The 21,095-nt window shown below is 39.2% G+C and overlaps 1 protein-coding gene across 7 annotated transcripts in view; it reads left to right on the top strand.

The window, feature by feature from the left end:
* Positions 1-291: 291 nt before the first annotated feature.
* FOXP2 (forkhead box P2) overlaps positions 292-21,095 on the top strand; it is a 636,455-nt gene continuing 615,651 nt past the window's right edge. For all 7 annotated transcript variants that reach the window (XM_049894628.1, XM_049894635.1, XM_049894634.1 and 4 more), the window contains exon 1: positions 292-662. The gene's annotated coding sequence lies outside the window, so the exon portion shown is untranslated. The remainder of the gene's footprint in view (positions 663-21,095) is intronic.

The following is a 21,095-nucleotide window of genomic DNA, read 5'->3' as shown; positions in this document are numbered from 1 at the left end:
CAATATTGTGTCCCGCTCTCACCCTCCCTCAAAGAAGTTGGGGTGTGGGGGGAAGAATGGTGGTGGGAGAGGAAGGCATCCTAACTGGCTGATCCCAAACCACTTTTGGGATTAATAACAATAACAACAACAATAACACCACAAAGTGAAACAAAACAAGTGGTCCAGCAGCACTTTAGACTCCTCCGAGGCGCCCCTTCCCCCACCCCGCCGCTCCGGGGAGAGGCGGCTCCGCGCGCAGTGTGTGTACAGTTTGCATTGCCAACAACACTCGCGCGCGGCCGAGTGCGCGCGCCCGCTAGCGCACACTCACACACACAGACACATATACACACACACAGACACACACACAGATCCGGGTGGGGGGAGCGGCAGCGCGAGACAGCGCGAGCCTCCGAGAAAGCGCGAGACACGCCGGCGCGTGCAGCTCCGCGGCCGCCGCTGCGCCCCGGCTTTAGCCCCGCGCCGCCCGCCTTCGAGCGTCCCGGTGATTTATGCGGCGGACGGCCGCCGGCTGCCGCTTCCTCAGACGCCCCCAGGCTCGGCCCCCACTAGCGGCAGCAGCCGCGGGGACTCGGCGCGTGGGTGTGTTGTTGGGGGGCTTCTGCCGCGGCGCGGCGGGTGCCACCTTCCGGGACGCTGCCCCGGCGTCCCCGGTTGCGGTAAGTTTCTTCGCCTTCACTCTGGCGCGCTGCACCTCCGCAGCCCACCCCGTCTCGGCCACCTCCACGCCGGGCGGCCACTTTATTCTGCTCCGCGCGGCGGCGGCGGCGGCGGTGGCGGCGGAGGTAAAGTTTCGCCCCAGCGGCTGCGCTGGGCGCGGCGGGGCGAGTGTGACATGTGTCAAATTTCGGCTCGGCGTCGGTGTCGCGTTCCGGACCCAACACCACCACTTGTTGTGCTTTTTCGGGTTGCTTTTTTTTTTGTGGTGGGGGAGGGGGATTGCGAGAGGGGCGATAACTGTTGGCTCACGGATGAATTTTAGTTTTGAATATGCAAAATGTTGCCTCGTCCGGAGAGACCTCGGCTGGAGGAAGATATGTGTCGAAACACCAGATGTGTGTTTGTTTACCCTGTTTTTTTTTTTTTAATTGTTTGTTGTCTCTTCCTCCTCCTCCCTTCCCCCTCCCCCTGGCAGACGAAACAACAGTAAAAACATCTGGTGTTTAGAAGCACACACTTTATTGATCCAACTGCTAGCCTTTATTTACTCAACTGGGCAAGTGCACGCTTCTCTTCTGCAAGTTAGGCAGTTGGGCACTTAAGCGTTCATCTCAAAAGTACTTCTCTGGGGACAAGAGAAGCGGAAAGGGGACACTACTGTTTTTCGAGTGAGAAACTCCTGGCCCCTAGTGACTCTTCGGGATAGTCGTGCATCTCAGCTGCTGCCCAGATCACGCTCTTTCCCGCCTCCACGAGGTACCACCACCCGCTTCGCCCGGGATCTGCCCTGGATTTAGTGGGATTTCGCTTTGGGAAGGTCTCCGTCTGCTCACTCTTTGTGGGTGGGTTTGGGGGGAAATCGCGCCTCCCTGTTCTGCAGAGAGGGCATGTGCGAGGAGCGCTAACACCTTTGGGAGAAAAGAAGGGTTTCACTGTGAGCTTTTACCTGGAAGTCCGCCGTGGCCCCTGGCGAGCCGGAGGACGGGCAGGAGCTCGTGGGTGACTGTGACCCAGGCCGGGCGCGGGTCCTGACGCCCGCATGTGTGGCGGCGGCGGCGGCGCAGGCTGGACCCTCTGGGTGGCCGTGCACGCTGCCCGAGCGCCTCTCCTGGCCCTCGAGGCCAGAAGGCGCCCGGACACCCTGAAAGAGCCGTGAGTGTCTACGAGGACCCTCACTTGCTGCGGGTGTTCGGGTCTCTTTAGAGCAGGAAGGAAAAGTTGCTCTCCTGCGCTCAGACTTTGAGATCTCTTAGGTGAGTGTCTCAGGGCACCTGACAGGGGCGGGGTGGGGTGACACTTTGATTAGAAGGAACTTGAGGGGAAAGACGAGTGCAAATCTGGGGCATCTCAAAGTGGAACCAGTTCGCGTATTGCATGGAGATGAGTCAGGAGAGCCCGAACTGGACACGGTGTGGGAGGCTTCTGAGAATCCAGAATCCCCAAGGAACTAGACCCATCTGTGTATTTGTTTATTCAGCTTTTTAACCAACAGATTTAAGCCACTTAATAGACAGCTGCTCTCTGTGATATTCGCACCCCCCCCCGCCATACACACATTTTCTCTCACCACGTGTTGAAATCCAGTCAGCTTCTTGATCTTGAGGATTATTCCTAGAGTGCTGTTTGCTCCCAGGTGGCGAGCTCTTTCAGAGGTGAGTGAGGTGCGCTAAGTGACCTGGGTGAGTTCTCAGAACAGGCTGGAGGGAGAAAGGCCTTTGGCTGTGGGAGTGTGTAAGGTACAAAGTCATCATGGATTCAGAAGTGCTTAAAGAGTCACCTCCCTAACTGCCCAGAGTTTACTTGCAAAAATACTTAAGTTGTAGCAGGTAAGGCAAGAGGAAAAAGTGACGCCCTGGTGTCAAATAGCTGAAGTGGATGTTTTCCAACTGGAAGTATTTGGAGAGATTTAGAAAACAAAAGTTTGCCTGGAAGGCACATCTTTGCGAACTCTCCAAACTCAGATAGTTGGGTTAGGCAGACAGGAGGAGTATGTTTAATAACAAGTCTGTGTGAGAGGTCAAAATTGAGGTAAAGATGAGCTTTCAGATATTTTCATTTTCAAGTTTGCATTGTGGCATACCTTGGGAAAGGTTTTATGTTGTCAAGGGGCCTGTTTATCTTTTCTGTCACTATGAATTATGGACAAGCTGTTTATTCTCAGTGTACTGGAATTTTTAAATGTAATGTTTAATGCTGTTAAACACAATTAATTTACAGTTTTGGTTTACTTGTGTATACATTAACAGAGCATAAAGTTATATACAATATGATCATTTTGGTCTTAAAATTTCATTTCAGCTTTAGAGCTTTCTAAAGTTTTTCCTTTCATTCTTTGTTTCTTTCCTTTTATTATTATTACTCGACTAGATTTCTATATAATAGTCGTGCAGGTCAGTACTTCGTTACAGAGTTCACTATTTCATTTTTAACCAAAGTTAAAGGAAAGAAATGTTGAATTGTGATTAAGTCACTAACTCTTAAAGAGGACACTAGAAACCAGATAATATATCCCTGAAATTGAGAGAGAAGGTGACAGTCAGTTAACTAAAGATCACCTTTAGAGTTCACTTTTAAGTATAAGGATACAAAACTTTTTAAGAGAATAATTTTAAATTTTCAAGTTAAATATGAATACAATAAATACTTTTCTATACATGGCTTATTAAGATATTGCCATTATACTACAATGGATAGGAGAATAAATAAAGCAATTAAAAGGAAAAAAAATATAAATAACAATTATGAACTACTTACAATTGTTCCTCAAAATCCCCCAACTTGTATTTGAGATTCAGAGCAATGAAAATCTAGACCTGGCAATTGTTCTCGTAGAATTCATACTCTGTAGTGGAAGGAGACCTTTAATTACATTATAATATGAATGTATTTATGAAATGGCTGTGAGTGAATAAACTGTCATTGGCATTTTATTTCTTTGCACTGATAACAGTGAGTGTTTTTGCCAAAAAAAAAAAAGGAGAAAGAAATCCTTGTACATTTCCTAGAAATCTAAACTTGGGGGAATCATTTGTGGCATACCATAAAAATAGGGAAAAGGTGAACATTAAATTTACTGATAACCTGTAATGAGAAGGTGTGCTCTGTAAAAGTAAGACTTCTAAAACGCAAAACAACTGCCTTTGCATAGCTGTTTAGAATTATACTGTATAAAAAAGCATATTTAGGTATGTGAAAATAACTGCATGGTTTGATTGAGACTCATAGGGCATATGACAGTATAATGAATCTAGCCAGACAGATTTACCCGACATCAAGAGAAGCTGTGAGGGATACAGAGCTTAATTACATAAAAGGTATATTATTTGTGATATTTAAGGATTTATGGCTGGATCTGCCTCATCACCCTTGTCTGTTTCTGTGTTGACAGGCTTGTGTTAGAGCAGCTATGCTCTAATATGGATAGAAAACTGAATGATGGAAGTCCTCATGTATTTTCTGCCTCTGAATTAAATCAGAAAGAGCCCACTGGTTTGCAAAAGTGATTGAGGACACAGGTCACTAAGAAGTTCTCTTAAAATTACAAATCACAGTTGAATTTAGAAATAATATAAGTTCCATTATATTTATGGAATGTTATTTTTGTCGCAAACTTATTTTTTTTTCTTAAACTTTGTGAAAGGTAGTGGTGTCCTTAGCAAATGACTGAATGTATCCAAATTATTCTAACCATTGCTCAGATTTATGCTCCCTTTTGATAGAAGAAAGTCTTATTTCTTAAGTTAGCCTCTTTGAGATTTTAAGATTTCCTTAGATTTTGAAAGTAGCCTTACTTATTATGTATGTAGCCTTTGATTCATTGAGTTCAAACAAACTTCATCAAATCTAACCCAGAAAGATTGTTGTTTATATTCTTTAGGCTTCTGAAATGGTGGTCCAGGTGCTTGAAACTTTCCTTATGTGTATTCCAGTGCTCACAGTCTACAGATAATCACAGATAATTACAGAAGTTTATAAGCTGTAGTTTCTTTTTCGTTCTGTTCCTCTTTAGTTGAAATAAAAAAGATTTTCTTGGTTCATCTATTTATTTATCTTTTAATATACTTGGGTTCTAGTAATATCACTTTTTTTTAGTCCTCATCAAGTAAAATAATTTAAGTTCTTTAGGCCTTCCCCCCCCCCCATGAGGCTGAGGTCATTTTCATTGCTTTCTTATGGAGCTACTCCAAACTTTTAGCTTCATTTGTTTTTCGGGACCTCAAACTGGGCTCAATAAATGTTTGCTTTTTTTACATCTTAACTAAGGCTAGCTAGGAGACTTTTTTAAAAATACAGTTTTTTTTTTTTTTTTTTAAAGTCCAGCATTGGTTATGTGGAGATCATTATTAATGAATTACATAAATACACATAGACTATTCTTTCCTGTAAAATAGTCTTTGTTAAAATAAATGGGAACTTCCACCTGCTTATTTACTTCCGTCTTGTCATTATCCCAATGTACCTTTGTATATACTCTTGCACTGCTCAGGGTATTTTTCCACCCCTGCCCCGAATTTTCCAGACAAAACAAACAAAAAATGAATAACTTTGGTGAAATGTAAGGGGATTAAATGTTAAAATGTCTACATGCTGGAGAAAGGTCCTTAGAAATATTTAGATTTATTATGGTCTAATACTACTTTTTTTTAATACTACTAATATTTAAACAAAAAACTAAACCTAGTATATTTGAGTTTGTATCTGCTAACTTATTTTTACTTGTAGTATTCAGGAAAACTTTTATCACTAAATAGTTGCTTCAATAATTTGCTGTTTTTTTCAAATGTGACATTAGTAAGTGTTGGCATTTTAAAGCAATATTGTATGTCATTTTAAAGCAATATTACATTTTAATGATTTACAGCTTGTGATTCACTTTAAATCCTAATACTTCTTCATTTTGTATTTTCAAACTTTGTTTATTCGCTCCACATTGACTTGTATTTGTTCATTTTTCCAACTTGCCATGTATGGTTTGAATTCTAAAATTACCTCACTTTATCTAAAATTCTATACCTAAACTGATTAAAAATACATTTTTATCATAAATCATCCGTGGAGGCCCATGATGAACCTTTTGAGTTTCATGATACTTGATATATGTATTCTTTGGCCTGTACTCATCTACTGTGGGAATTCAACTCTCTAATCAGTTGTATACCTCCGTCTTCCTATCCACCAAGAATGTCTAGAACAGACCTTCCCATTATATTGATAAATATGTCATATGGAGCTGACATCTTCATTCCTTTTTGGTGTGGCAAATTGTTTTTATTAGCAAGAACAAATAAGTTTAAATGCTGAAAGAAGCACATTGCTGTGAAGCAAATGAATTCCCAGGGATTTGAAAGCCTGTGGCATTTTTATTAATTTTATTAATGTTCCTCAGTACCCCCCTGTTTCTATTTTGGAAAGCTTAAAAAGCTTGGTGAAAGGTAATGTTGATTTAAAATTTAAGTTTTTAGTGTTTCCTTTTTAAGATTTTTCTAAGCTAAGCCTAAAGGATTATACCATTAGAATGTTATAGGGTTTTTTTTTTTCTTTTCAATAGGTTAAGCAAATTAACCTTAAATTTTAAAATAAAGGATGTAACTAGAAACAACTTAAAATTTTTCTGATAATTGTTTCCTTTCTTTTTTTCAACTTTTGGTCTTTATATGATAGCATTTTCTGTGAGAATTTTTTCTTTTTTTTGGAGAGGGGTTATAGTTTGTTTTGCATCATGTGGCATGCATACCTTAAGCCATCTTTTTTGGAAATTTTTTTTTTTTAATTTTAAGAAAAAAATAAACTTTCTTAAAATGTATTTTAGGGCACAGGAAAGAAATCAGTGGTAGACATATTTTAGGAAAGCGTTTATAAAATTTGTCACTGGCAGATAGTAAGGAGAAACTTAAAGTACACTAATCCAAGCATCTTAACATCTTAGCATATGTAGACTGTCATTAAATCATCTCATTTAAGAAAAAAAGATCCCCAACATCTTTAAGAACTATTCTTCACCATAACTTCACCCAAGTTTATGTTCCAGGATTTTGGTGATCTATATCTGTATGACTATGGCTAACTCTTCACATCTTTTTAGTCTTCAGTTTTTTACCTTTCTCAGTCTGCCTTTAGTTTAGCTGAAAGGCAACAAAAAAATCTTGTTTCAAACATCTAGTTAATGCAGACATTGCTATCAGTCTGGTCAGACATACCGTCATCTCCCACCTGAACTATTGCAGTAGCTACTCAATCTCTTTTCTTTCCCCTCCCAGAACCAAATTTATTCTCCACACAGCAGAGTGATCGTTTGAAAACAAGGCTGATCATATCCCTCCTTTGCACAAAATCTTCAGTAGGTTCTCTGTCAGGGTAAAAGAAAAAGACTTCACATAAATCCATGTTATTTGACCCCTGCTACTTTTACCTATCTGACACTATTTCCTAAGATTTTTCTTTTTTTCACTCCACTGTAGACACACTGGCTTCCTTGACACTCCTCACAGCAGAGAGGTTTTGCTCTCACTGTTCTCTCTGAAATGCTGTACCCTCAGGTATCATCACTTCTTCACTAACTTCAGGTCTCTGCTCAAGTGAATACTTATTATCCTCATGAGAGAAGGCTTCTCCAATCATCCTATGTAAAATAACAAACCCTTTCGTCATGCTTATTCACCTTTCCCTTGTATTATTTTTCTTAAAAGCATTGGCATCGACTGACATTTAAAGTAGTTGTTTCTGTATTGTCTGTTTTTTATGTTCCATGAAGCCAGGGATCTTGTTTTGTTCATTGCTGTAGCCCAATGCCTAGAAAACTGTCAGCACGTGGTAGGAGCTCCCAAAATAAATGTTGAATGGAGGAGTGAATGGCTTATTAGAAGGCCAAGAAATTACTTCTATCTGTATCATTGTACTCCTTTTTTGTGTAAATTACTTTTCTCTTTCCATTTTCATCGTACACTCATTTTATAAACCAGTTATCATTGAGACTACTCCAACTTATGGTGACTGTATGTGTATCAGAGTAGAACCGGGCTCCATAGGACTTTTAATGGCTGATTTTTTTGGAGGAGATCACCAGGCCTTTCTTCTGAGGTGCCTTGTGGTAAATTTGAACTTCCAAATTTTGGTTAGCAGCCAGGTGTGTTAACCATTTGCACCAATACCATATCACACGTGGAAAACTTCACTGTTCTGTTGGGCAAGTTATGAATCTAATCTCTGTAATAAAGACTTCAAGTTCAATTTTATTTATCCTTTTTTTGTTCTTGATTTGAGAAACAATATTACATTTAACTTTGCAAGTTCTGAGTGGATGTTCATGCTTTGAACAACAAACTCAGTAGCTGATTGTTTCAATATAATGATGCCTTTTTATGGGGCACTTCTACTCTGTCCTACAGGGTCGCTATGAGTCAGAATCGACTCGACGGCACTGGGTGGGTAGCACAAGTTACACTGACATATTTAGCCATATAAATCATCATATCTTGTTATAGGATAAGCAGCATATATGACTCGTTGTAAAGGCTACACTATGAGTAAAGTATGGTCAAACCAAGTATTTCTGGAATTGTCTGCAGAGGTGGGGGGAACATAGAGGGGAATGGAACACATACCATAAGTTGACAATTTCTCTTTCCATATCTATTCTTAAACAGCAGATTGAGGATTTATGACTTGATGGAGAGTCCATCTCTCCAGTTTTAAAGTCCTGCTTCTTTAAAAAATTCTTTAGCTTGCTCAAATTACGTTTGGACACCTATAGCTAAAGTGAATAAATGACACAGCTCTCCAAATAACATTATAAAACTATCCTACAGAGGTATTTTCTGATGAACCTAATGTCCTATAGATCTTCCTCTCCGTACTTAAAAAAAAAAAAAGATTTTTTTTTTAAGTCTCCCGTATTTAAAATTTGCACCAACTTGTTCAACAGTTTTATTCTAAATGCCCTGATAATAAGGAAAGGAGGTTATAAACTATTCTATTGCCATTCAAGAAGGAGGAGATGCTTCTTCTTAGCCTTTTTCTTCTGATTTTTCTCTTTCCTTCTTCCTCCTCCAGACTGAATTGTGAGAGCTTTTAAAATAGTTCTGATCTTATGTTGATATTAATCAGTAAGTTTTTCAGGGACCTTTGGGAAATCGTGAAGGAAGGAAAAACCAAAAACTAAACCAAACTCATTGCCATCAAGGAGACCATGTGTGTTACGGAGTAGAAATGCACCATAGGGTTTTCTTGGCTGTAGTCTTTATGGAAACGAATCACTAGGCCTTTGTTCCATGATGCCTCTGGGTGGGTTTGAACCTCCCAACCTTTAACTTGAGGACAAACCATTTGCGCCACCTAGGGACATTTTGAAGGGAGGCAAAGTAGGGGTCTTATTACATAATTACTCCTCTTTTCCCTTCTTTTCTTGTTCTTCTCCCCTCCCCCCCCTTTATTTCCTCTAAATTAGTTCTCATCTTCTGCTCTTCTTCCCCTGTCACTTAGATAACCAGTGCCTACCATGTTGCCAGCTGGTGTTCCAAGTCCCAATGCATGCTCATTTCCTTGTTTGTAGTCAGAAATTTTCCTGTTAAGGAATTTCCTGATAATCATACTAGAGTGTGAATGAAGACAGTACTTCTGGAAACTAATTATGATCTAGGATAGTAAAATAGCCAGCTTGGTTCACTATTCAGAGTCCTACACTAAGTGCAGGAGACCTGCATTCTCCTTCTAGGTTTGTCTCTAACTATTGTGTAATATTGGGTGAGTCATTTCCTCCAAAGTGAAAAAGAGACTGGATTCGCTTTCAACTAAAAAATTCTATGAAATACATGGAATCAAGTTTGAAGCTCTAACACTCTCTCCTTCTACCACATAAACATACACATAAGGATACTTCCTAAAATAAGAAGAATCAAAACAAACAAAAATTACCGTAAATAACTTTGCTAGTATATCTCAAGGGAGTCAGTTAAAATTTAAGTGCGTTTTGGTTTGTTTTTCGATTATCTTAGCCCACTAGGTAACATCACTGTACTGTCTTATTTCCTGGTCAAGAACAGAGCCTCCTCGTATATACTCGGAACGCTGAGCCAAGAAGAGGAGGAGGTAGAGTGCCTATGCAGTCGATCATGTTAGGGTAAAGGAACATACATAATCACCTGACATTCTGCTCCCTGAAGCTCATGTTGTTAACATTCCATAAATATTAATTTCTTCACAGTTTTTGCCTTGGTCCTATGCTCATTCATATAGTTAGCTGTTGGTGGCACCAGTCCAGAAATAAAATGTGGAGTTGGATAAGTTTCCGATAAACTTTGTCTATTTGAAATTAGAGCTCCCCTTTTTAATGGATTGGGTACACAGACTCATACATATTTATAAACATGTAACATAAAATGTTGGGTCTCCACATGGTCCCGTGTGTGTATTACACTGCCTTAAAACTCCGGCTGTAATAATATTGCATATCTTTGCTGTAGTTTGGCTTAAAGGGAGTGGCACATGGGGTTTTAAACAGTGTACAGTATAGGAAGTTTTGCCCAAAATCTCTCAAGACATCTTTTTTCTTGCCACTGGGACTGCTAAAAAATTTTAGATCCTTATCTACATAGTTCCTTTTAACTGCTTTGCTGTCCCAACGTCCACTCATACACTCCATTCAGTCATGTCAAGTGTATACATACCCCATGAAGTGTGCCATCCCATAGAGTGTGGTCTTTTCTCACTTTGCTTCCCTTGTGAGGATCAGCCCACTGTACAGATTCAGCACAACCAAGGAGAGCAGTAACAAAGAGTTCTTGATTCTCAAAAGGTAGGGGATAATAAGGTGTGGCAGTTGTTAATGGTGATATAAGCTTGTGAATATTCTCATTTCAGTACATTTTACCTTGTTGTTTGTTATAGAAAGGAGCCCTGGTGGCGCGGTGGTTAAGTGCTAGGCTGCTAACTGAAAGGTCAGCAGTTGGAACCCGCCAGGCAGTCCGAGGGAGGAAGATGTGGCAGTCTGCTTCCTTGAAGGTTATAGCCTTGGAAACCCTCTGGGACAGTTCTGCTCTGTCCTATAGGGTCGCTGTGAGTCAGAATCCACTCAGCGGCCACAGGTTTTATGTTATAGAGAACGATGTAACTAAAAATAAAATTAATTTGACAGCCTCTCTTTGGTTGTCCTAAATAAAATGGATTTTAAAACTATTTTCTTGATAAGTTTATCATATTTATTTACTTCCAGAAAATATGCTTTAAGTTGTCCTCTTATCACCTCTGATTCTTTGCTTTTTTGCAGTTTTTAATAATATCAAGCTATCTCTAACCTTACATGTCTATTGGTCAAAGTATTCCGCAAACATAAGAAAGGTAATGCAGTTTGTTATTTCTAATTGGTATTGGATTTTACAGATATATCTGTTGTCTTTGATATCCCCCTAATTATGTCCTGAAAACGTCTCATTCCTACTGGGCTGAAACAATTCCAATTTCTATAACATGATTAAGTACATGCTTACTCATATTACCGTATTAAAAGAGCATCATTGTTTTAAGAGAAAACTTGTTTTTTGGCTATGTAAGTGTAAATTTTAAGTGCATATATACAATAATAGAGAAAATGGTAATAAAATGTAGAATACATAAATAATATTTAATGTTATTACTAGAACAATATTTCTATATAGGATATTTTAAAAATAGAATGTGAATTAATAGTTTACTTCTACATGTTAAATATTCATGAAACAGTGAAATTATATTTCATTATTTACCAAAAACTATTTGGTTATACATTCACTGTTCATTCAAATACACTTTTACATAACCTGACGTTTTACTTTGGTTTATAAGCAGTTGTAAATTTAACAAAGTAAGAGACTTTACTAGTTAATGATGGTGGCGTTGGGTGCTGGCGAGTTGATTTGGACTCAGAGCAACTCCCTGTGACAGAGTAGAACTGCTCCAAAGGTTTTCTAGGCTGTAACCTTTTAACCTTTATGAGTGCAGATTGCCACGCTTTCTCCCGTGGAGCCGCTGGGTGGGTTTGAACCACTAGTCTTTCAGATAGCAGCCAAACACTTAACCATTGTGCCATCAGGTAGTTTCTGAGAATTAATCTACCCCTGTTCCCATTCCCAGTTCCATTCTCTGTTGCTCTCACACTTGACTTTCCTTGTTCCCACAGGTGTTTAATGTGAATCTTGTTTCACTCCTCATCATCTGTCATGGATTGAATTGTGTCCCCCCAAAATATGTGTCAAGTTGGCTAGGGAAGGATTCCTAGTATTATGTGGTTGTCCTTCATTTGATGATCTGATGTAATTTTCTGTGCGTTGTAAATCCTAATCTCTGCCTGTGGTTAATGAGGCAAGATTAAGTTATATAAAGACGATTGGAGTGGGATGTAACACCGTTACTCTGGCCACAGCCCTGATCTGATGTACAAGGAGTTTCTCTGGGCTGTCGCCTACATCACCTTTTATCTTACAAGAGATAAAAGGAGAGATAAGCCAGTAGAGAGATAGGGACCTCCTACCACCAAGAAAGAAGAGCCAGGAGTGGAGCACATCCTATGGACCTGGGGTCCATGTGCTTAGACCCTCCTGGACTCAGGGGAAGATTGATGACAAGGACCTCCCCTCAGAGCTGACAGAGAGAGAAAGCCTTTCCCTGGAGCTGGTGCCCTGAAATTAGGACTTCTAGCCTCCTAGAGGAAACCCTGGTGGCATAGTTGTTAAGAGCTACGGCTACTAACCAAAGGTTGGCAGTTCGAATCCACTAGGCACTTCTTGGAAACTCTATGGGGCAGTTCTGCTCTGTGCTATAGGGTCACTATGAGTTGGAGTCGACTCAATGATAGTGGGTTTTTTTAGCCTTCTAGACTGTGAGAGGATAAATCTGTTTGTTAAAGCCATCCACTTGTGGTGGCAGTAGATAACTAAGACACCATCTGTTTGACCGATTGAAAAATGTTAAGACCCGTTTAGGTATTCTGTTCATACAGAAGAAAAATACTTGTTACCGCTTGCTTTAAAAAGGTCATTAATTTATTAATCCACTTATCAATTCATCCCTCAGTCACTGGGCACCCACCAATTTCCTGATTATGTAAATGGAAAAATAAGTAATAAGGATGTTCTTTTCCTCTTGAAGAATCTAAGAATCCTAGAATTGAAAGGGACTTTGAGATCAAGAAATTAATTTTCTAACCCTTCTTCTAAGCCAGATGGGAGGTGGGGCTAGGGCTTCTTATCCAGGAGCCTCTGTCAAATTGCCTCTGGGCTGCGGTGAAGGAAAAGATGATGTAATCAGGGGGAAATTAAAAAGTCAGGTGGGCTACTAAGAAAAACATGTCAGTTTAAAGGGGCAAGGCTAACATGGAACAGAAACCAGGGAGGCTAGACAGGAGTGAAAATAGGCGAGCGGCCTGGAGAGATTTCCTGTGGATTGGTTTTTTATGGATAACAAGCGAGTAGTTTAAAGATATCTGAACGTGAATGAGGAAATCCTAATTGCCGGTATCCTAGCTGGTGGCTTTCAAAAAATTTCCATGAACAGGAACTTGTTGTTTTAACATCCCATATTTGAAAACATTTGATCCATTGAAAATTCATCCTTACATTCATTTGGAATTGATTAGCCATTATTTCTAGCCCCCCCATTGGATTTACACGTAGATAACAGCTCAGATGTTTGAAAAATTTTCATTCCCAATGAATCTTTTCTTTCTTATGTAAAGAAGTTTCTTAAGTTATTCTTTTATGCTATATGGATTTATTTCACCTGTCTTAGTTCTGACCATTCCCCTCTGGGTATGCTTCTGGTTGCTGATGTTTCCCTTTAAAATGTTGTGCCCAGAGCTAAATACTATATCTTAAGTGTGATCTGACCAACAGAACACATTAAAAATTGATTACCATTTTTCTCTAATCTAGTAGCAAGGTCATCTCTGTAGTCATGTTATATTGTTAATAGAACTGTAAATTGCTTTTTAAATTGTAATTAGTATATATAGTTTGTATAGTTTATTTTAAAAATAGCACTTCATTAAATTTGTGTTTTTTTAGTTGTTATTCGGCATGTCAAAATTTTTTAAAAATCCTGGTTCTGTTATCCATATTAGCAGTTGTGTCATCTGTACTTTCTGTTAGTACATTTTTATAGTGCTGTTAAGGTATTTATGAAAACACTGAGTAGAACAAGGTTAAAGATAGAGTCTTCAGCTTTTTTTTTTTTTAATATATGTATATGTACTTGTTGAGGATGGATCTCTTCAGTTATTGATCTTTTGGGTATGAATGTAAGAAGAGAAGATGTCTCACATCCTCTTACTTCACAAGGGGAAGGAGAATCAAGATCTACAGCTCAAGGCTGATTGCTGTGAGGCAGAGGTCAGACATACCTCTACCTTCCAACCTTTTTACCAATTCTGATACCAGCCGTCCCTCCCACAGCGCTCTGTACTTCTCTGCTGGGTTCGATAATTCATTGCAATGGCCACACAGAACTCACAGACCATACTCGCAGTTATGGGATTTATTGGGTAAGAAACAGGTTGCAATTCAGAATACAGTTCTTTAATCAGGATAGCCTCTTCGTGTCTGTGCCCTCAGGCAGGCCTCTCTCTGGCCTTTGTCCCCTCAGCCTGGCCTCTTCCCTGCTCAGGCAAATGTTGCAAAGCCCTTTAGCTCCACCACATGCCTGGGAGCACCCCACTCCTCCAGCAAGGAGGATGGCAGTGGATGCATAGCTCGAGGAATGTAATCAGTGTCACTCAATTGTACCTGTAAAAACTGTTGAATTTGTGTATGTTTTGCTGTGTATATTCTCAACAATAAAAACAAAATAAAAAAGAAAAGGGGGGTTAATAGTCATTGAAAAGTAACATTGATTAAGGGAAGGATTGCAGAGCCAATTATTGTAATTGCTGCGGATAAGCTGTACATTTGTATAAAGTTGAATTGGCAAAAGTTGTGTGATAGATATATTTACAACAGTGACAAAAATAAATAAATAAAAGAGTAGCTGTGGGCTGCTTATGTATAACCAAACACTTTATGGGATTTGATTCCTTGGTTTGTAGAGTCATGATTTCATGGGACATACCAATTAATTGGCCTAGTAACACGTGTCTTAAAAGCCTCCAAATAGCCGTCCAAGGCACAATAATTAGACTCTATTCAACTGGAGCAACAGAGGAAGAAAGAGTCAGGAAAAGGAGGATGATATGGAATGTGTGGCTAATTGCCTCCATGAACAGTTGCCTCCTTTGCCATAAGACCAGAAAAACTGGATGGTGACCGGCCACCATTATTGAACATTTTGCTCACAGATTCCATAGAAGAATTCTGATCAGAAGGGGGAAAATGTAGAACATAATTTCTAACTTTCATGGACTCTAGACTTTCTGGAGCCATGGAGGGTAGATGAACCCCTGAAACTATTGCCCGGGGATAATCTTTAAACCTTAAACCAAATATCCCCTGAAGTTATCTTAAAACCAAACAATAATTTAGCTTAATTAGGAAAAATGTCTGCCCTGAGCTTTTTTTTTAAGAACTCTCTGTTGTTGTTGTTAGGTGCTATGGAGTTGGTTCCAACTGATAGCGACCTTATGTACAACCTAACAAAACACTGCCCGGTCCTGCACAATTCTCACAATTGTTGCTGTGCTTGAGCCCACTTTGCAGCCACTGTGTCAGTCCATCTCGTTGAGGGCCTTCCTCTCTTTCCTTGTCCTATACCAAGCATGATATTTTTCTCCAGGAACTGATAGCTCCTGATAACATGTCCTAAGTATGGAAGGTGAAGTCTTGCTGTCCTTCCTTCTAAAGAGCATTCTGTCTGTACTTCTTCCACAAAAGATTCGTTGGTCATTTGACAGTCAACGTATATTCAGTATTCCTTGCCAGCACCATAATTCAAAAGTATCAATATTTCTTTGATCTTCTGTATTCATTTTCTAGCATCCACATGTATATGTGGTGATTGAAAATACCATCACTTGGGTCAGGTGCGCGTTAGTCCTAAAAGTGACATCTTTGCTTTTTAACACTTGAAAGAGGTCTTTTGGAGCAGATTTGCCCAGTGCGATACGTTGTTGGATTTCTTGACTGCTGCTTCCATGGATGTTGATTGTGGATAGAAGTAAAATGAAATTTTTGCCAACGTCAATCTTTTCTCCATTTATCGTGATGTTGCTTATTGGTGAAGGCTGTAGTCTTTGATCTTCATCAATAAGTGCTTCAAATCCTCTTTGCTTTTGGCACGGTTGTGTCATCTCCCTATCCCAGGTTGTTAATGAGTCTTCCACCAACGCTGGTGCTGCATTCTTCTTGAAATAGTTCAGCTTCTCAGATTGTTTGCTCAGCATACATATTGAGTGAGTACAGTGAAAGGATACAACCTTGATGTACAGCTTTCCTGATTTTAAACCATGCAGTATCCCGTTGTTCTATTCCAACAGCTGCCTCTTGGTCTATGTACAGGTTGCTCATGAGCATGATTAAGTGTTCTGGAATTCTCATTCTTTGCAGTGTTTTCCGTAATTTGTTATGATCTCCACATCGAATGCCTTTGCATAGCCAATAAAACACAGGTAAATGTCTTTCTGGTATTCTCTGCTTTTAGCCTAGATCCATCTGAAATCAGCACTGATACCCCTTGTTCCATGCCCTGTTCTGGATCGAGCTTGAATTTTGGCAGTTCCCTGTTGATACACACCTGCGACTGCTTTCAGATTAACTTCAGCAGTATTTTACTTGTGTGTGATATTAATGATAGTGCTTGATAATTTCCACATTGTTTAGCTCATCTTTCTTTGGAATGGGAAGAATATGGATCTCTTCCAGTCTGTTGGCCAACTAGCTGTCTTCCAAATTTCTTGGCATAGGCAACTGAGCACCTCCAGTGCTACATCCACTTGTTGAAACATCTCAGTATTCCATCAATTCCTGGAGGCTGATTTTTTTGCCAGTACCTTCAGTGCAACTTGGACTTCTTTCTTCAATACCATTGATTCTTGACCATATGCTACCTCCTGCCATGGCTGAATGTTGACTATTTCTTTTTGGTATAGTGATGCTGTAAATTCCCTCCATCTTCTTTTGAGGCTTCCTGTATGGTTCAATATTTTGCCCATATTATCTCAGTATTGCACCTTGAGGCTTGATTTTTTTTCTTCAGTTCTTTCAGCTTGAGAAATGCTGAGTGTGTTTTTCCCTTTTGATTTTCTAACTCTATGTCCTTACACATTTTATTATAATACTTGGTCTTCTCCAGCCAAAGATTTCTTTGAAATCTTCTGTTCAGCTCTTTTCATCATTTTTTCCATTTGCTTTAGCTGCTTTACATTCAAAAGTAAATTTCAGAGTCATTCTGACATCTGTTGTGGTCTTTTCTGTTTTTAATGACCTTTTGCTTTCTCCATGTATGGTGTTCTTGATGTCATCCCAGAACTTGTCTGGTTTTTGATCATTAGTATTCAATGTGTCAAATCTGTTCTTGAGATGGTCTCTAAATTCAGGTGGAATATACTCAAGGTCATACTTTGGCTGTCATGGACTTGTTATAGTATTATTCAGCTTCACCTTGAACTTTGATATGAGCAATTGATGGTCTGTTCTGCATTCGGCCCTTTGACCTCGTTCTGACTGATGACATTGAGCTTCTCAGTTGTCTCTTTCCACAGATGTAGTTGATTTGATTCCTGTGTATTCCATCTAGTGAGGTCCATGTGTATAGTCACTGTTTATGTTGTTGAAAAATGGTATTTCCAATGAATAAGTCATTGATCTTGGTAAAATTCTGTCATGTCATTTCCAGCATCTTTTCTGTTACCAAAGCCATATCTTCCAACTATTGATCCTTCTTTGTTTCGATTTTCCACATTTAAATTAGCAATAATTATTAATGCATCTTGATTGCATGTTTGTTCGATTTCAGGCAGCAGAAGTTGGTAAAAATCTTCAATTTCTTCATCTTTTTGGTCTTGAGGGTTGGAGCATAAATTTGAGTAATAGTTGTATTAACTGGCCTTCCTTGTAGGTGTATGAATACTGTCCTATCACTGACAACATTGTATTTCAAGATATATCTTGGAATATTCTTTTTTGATGAGGAATGCTACACCATTCCTTTACAATTTGTTGTTTCCGGCATAGTAGACCGTATGATTGTCCGATTCAAAACGACCAGTACGAGTCCATTTCACCTCACTAATGCCTAGGATATCGATGTTCATGTGTTCCATTTCATTTTTGATGACTTCCAATTTTCCTAGATTCATAACTTTGTACATTCCATGTTCCAGTTATTAATGGATGTTTGCACCTCTTTCTTCTCATTTTGAGGCATGCCACATGAGCAAATAAAGGCCCTGAGAGCTTTACTCCATCTATGTCATCAAGGTCGACTCTAAGGAGGCAGCTTTCCCCAGTTGTATTTTGAGTGCCTTCTAACCCGAGGGGCTCATCTTCTGGTACCACATTGGTCATAAGGTTTTCACTGGCCAGTGTTCTCAGATGTAGACTGCCAGTTCCTTCTTTCTAGCCTGTCTTAGTCTGGGAGCTCTGCTGAATCCTGTTCACCTGGGTGACCCTGCTGGTATTTGAAATACCAGTGGCAAAGCTTCCAGTATCACAGCAAAATGCAAGCCACTACAGTACAACAAATTGACAGATGAGTGTTGGTAAGAACTCTCTATATGAGATCAAATTCACAACAGCAACTCTAAAGATTAGATAGGAATCTTAGGGGGCTGTGAGTTTATATTAATGAGGGAGGAACAACTCAGAAAAGGAAGGTGAGAATGGTTGCACAGCTTAAGGAATGTGGTCATTATCGCTAAATTGTACATATAGAAACTGTGAATTGGTGTCTGTATTGCTGTGTATATTAACAACAACAACAACAAAAAAGATAGAGTCTTAAGGTTGTTTTTTGTTTTTCTGTACCTCTTAAGGGTGGCTCCCTTAAGTTGATACTGATCTTTTGTGGGTGACTGTTTAGCTACCTAATACATTTGAAAATAATTGTGATTGTCAGAAATAGCTAACATTTATTGATCAGTTAAAGTAGGTAATTTCCTAAGTACTTTATTTGTATTAAATAATGTAATCCTCATAATATCTTTGTAAAGCGGTACTCTTACAATCCCCTTTTTCCAAATAACGAACTGAGTTAAAGATTTTCAAGAACTGTGAAGAATCTGGGATTTTACCTTGCAAGTTAACAAGTTAGCCAGTCACTGTTTCATGGATACTGGCCGAAGACAAGACTTCTGGATCAGAGACAGCGGACTTTATTACTCATGGCATAGGAAGCATTATGAGCTTGTTTGTTTTAGTTTCCCTTGCCTTCCAAGTCCCGTTGGGGCTCTACAGAGTGGGTCAAGTTGATGCTGTATACTCGGTGGGGTTACATAACAGCTGAGAAGCCCAAATGTAGGCTCTCCAGTCCTTCATATAATGGACTGTAAGCAAACCTGTTCTTTAGGAAGGAAACACTATTTCTGTCTTCCAACACTGTTTGCTATACAAATGTCCATGAAAAGATAGCCCAGAAGAAACGCTGCCAATGCCTTTGCTTGAAAGATGTGCAGAAATGCGAGATTATCATGGACTTTTGTCTCTTATCCTAGAGATTAAGAAACTTGCCCAATGTTACACAAATAGTAATTGAAGTTACCCTAAGTTGGCCTTGAGAGATTTTCTCCATACTTTTCTTGGTTTCTTGTACAGCTATGCACTTCTCTGATCCACTCGTGTAGTAACAATGTCAGAAAAGGAAACAAGGTTTGGCATGGCTTATTTTTAACAAATCCATAGCAAGTTTTTTTTTTATTTAAATTTTTAAGTGTTCATAGTCATCTGTTTAATAACCTGTTCTAGAGTTTTGTTGTGGATCAGTGTCAAGCTCACTGATCTTCATTTTCTAGAATCCTTTTATCTTAAAAAACTAAAGGAACATTCTTCCTTTTATTTATGTATTATATTTGCCCTCCTGTAGTGTGTAACTCTTAAAAGGTTATCCACTATGGTTCTGTGATGATATTTAAAAGATTTTTTTTGTTGTACTTGGAGAATGTAATTTATTGGTCCTGTATATTTGAACTAATTTTAGTTAAATCCTTGTTCCTTTTAATTCCTGAGTATTGCTTTCCTATTAATCACATTTGATTTTCAGTTTCAGCTTCTACAATTTCTTTTTTTGGTGGAGAAGGTAAATAATACCTTGAATTCAAGAAGTTCTGATTTATTTCGGTTATCTGATGATAACATACCATGGTCACCAAACAGTAGGCTGATCCCTTCCCTAATATTTTCCCCATACCTAAATAGGATCTTGAAGTGTCCTTAGATTTTTTGGGGGGGGGTCTGCTTCAGCCCATTTTGAGCCATGTCTTTATGCCATGTCTCCTGTATTATACCTTGCCGTGTATGGCACTTCTGAGGTTGAACAACCCCTGTGTAGCTCTTGTGGTTCTTTGCATATTTTCTTTTTTTAATTTATGTATTCTGAGGTTGGAGGGTCATAATTTCACTTTTAATAATACATAATTTCAATAAATGAGATATTTATCCCAAGCCATTTTTTATTTTAGAGAGTCAGCAAGCTTTTTCTTTTAAGAGCTAGGTAGTAAATATTTTAGACTTCATGGGCCATAGTTCAATGTCACAGTCATTCAAGTCCTCCATTGTAATGTGAGAGCAGCTATAGACAGTACTTAAACTAGTGTGTGTGGCTGGGGTCCAGTAAATTTTATTTATGGACACTGAAATTTTATTTTCATATTTTATGAAATATTATTCTTCTTTTGTGTTTTATTCAACCATTTAAAATATTAAAAAAAAATTCTTACCTCACGAGCCAATCAAAATCAGGTAGTGGGGCAATATTAGGCCACAGACTATTTTGCCGAGCACATATATGTAAATATACCAAAACCAAAAGTCAGACCTGATGCTGTCGAGTCAGTTCTGACTCATAGCGACCCTATAGGACAGAGTAGAATTGCCCCATAGGGTTTCCAAGGAGTAGCTGGTGGATTCAGGTTGCCAGCCTTTTGCTTAGCAGCTGTAGCTCTTAATCACTATGCCACCAAAAAAAAAAAACCAGGGCTCCATAAAAAACCCTGTGCTGTTGAGTCAGTTCTGTCTCATGGTGACCCTGTGAACAGGGTTCTCCTGGCTGTAGTATTTACAGAAGCAGATTGCCAGGCCTTTCTTTTGTGATGCTACTAGGTAGGTTCAAACTGCCAACCTTTCAGTTAGTAGTCTAGAGCAAACCATTTGCACCACTTATATCTGGATGGAATGGGAAATTGAATGCTGATCATACCAGGGCTCTCAGTCAGCTGGAATGGCTATTTATTAGGTTTCCCTCTGTGATTTTGGGTGAGGAAGGACAGTCTCCTAATATATTTACTTATGTGGACCTTTAGCTAGGTTTTTTTTTTTTTTTTTTTT

Source organism: Elephas maximus, chromosome 8 (assembly GCF_024166365.1).
Source record: "Elephas maximus indicus isolate mEleMax1 chromosome 8, mEleMax1 primary haplotype, whole genome shotgun sequence".
Taxonomy (NCBI): domain Eukaryota; kingdom Metazoa; phylum Chordata; class Mammalia; order Proboscidea; family Elephantidae; genus Elephas; species Elephas maximus.
The sequence above is the reverse complement of the archived record's forward strand: the minus strand, read 5'-3'. Positions and strand labels throughout refer to the sequence as shown.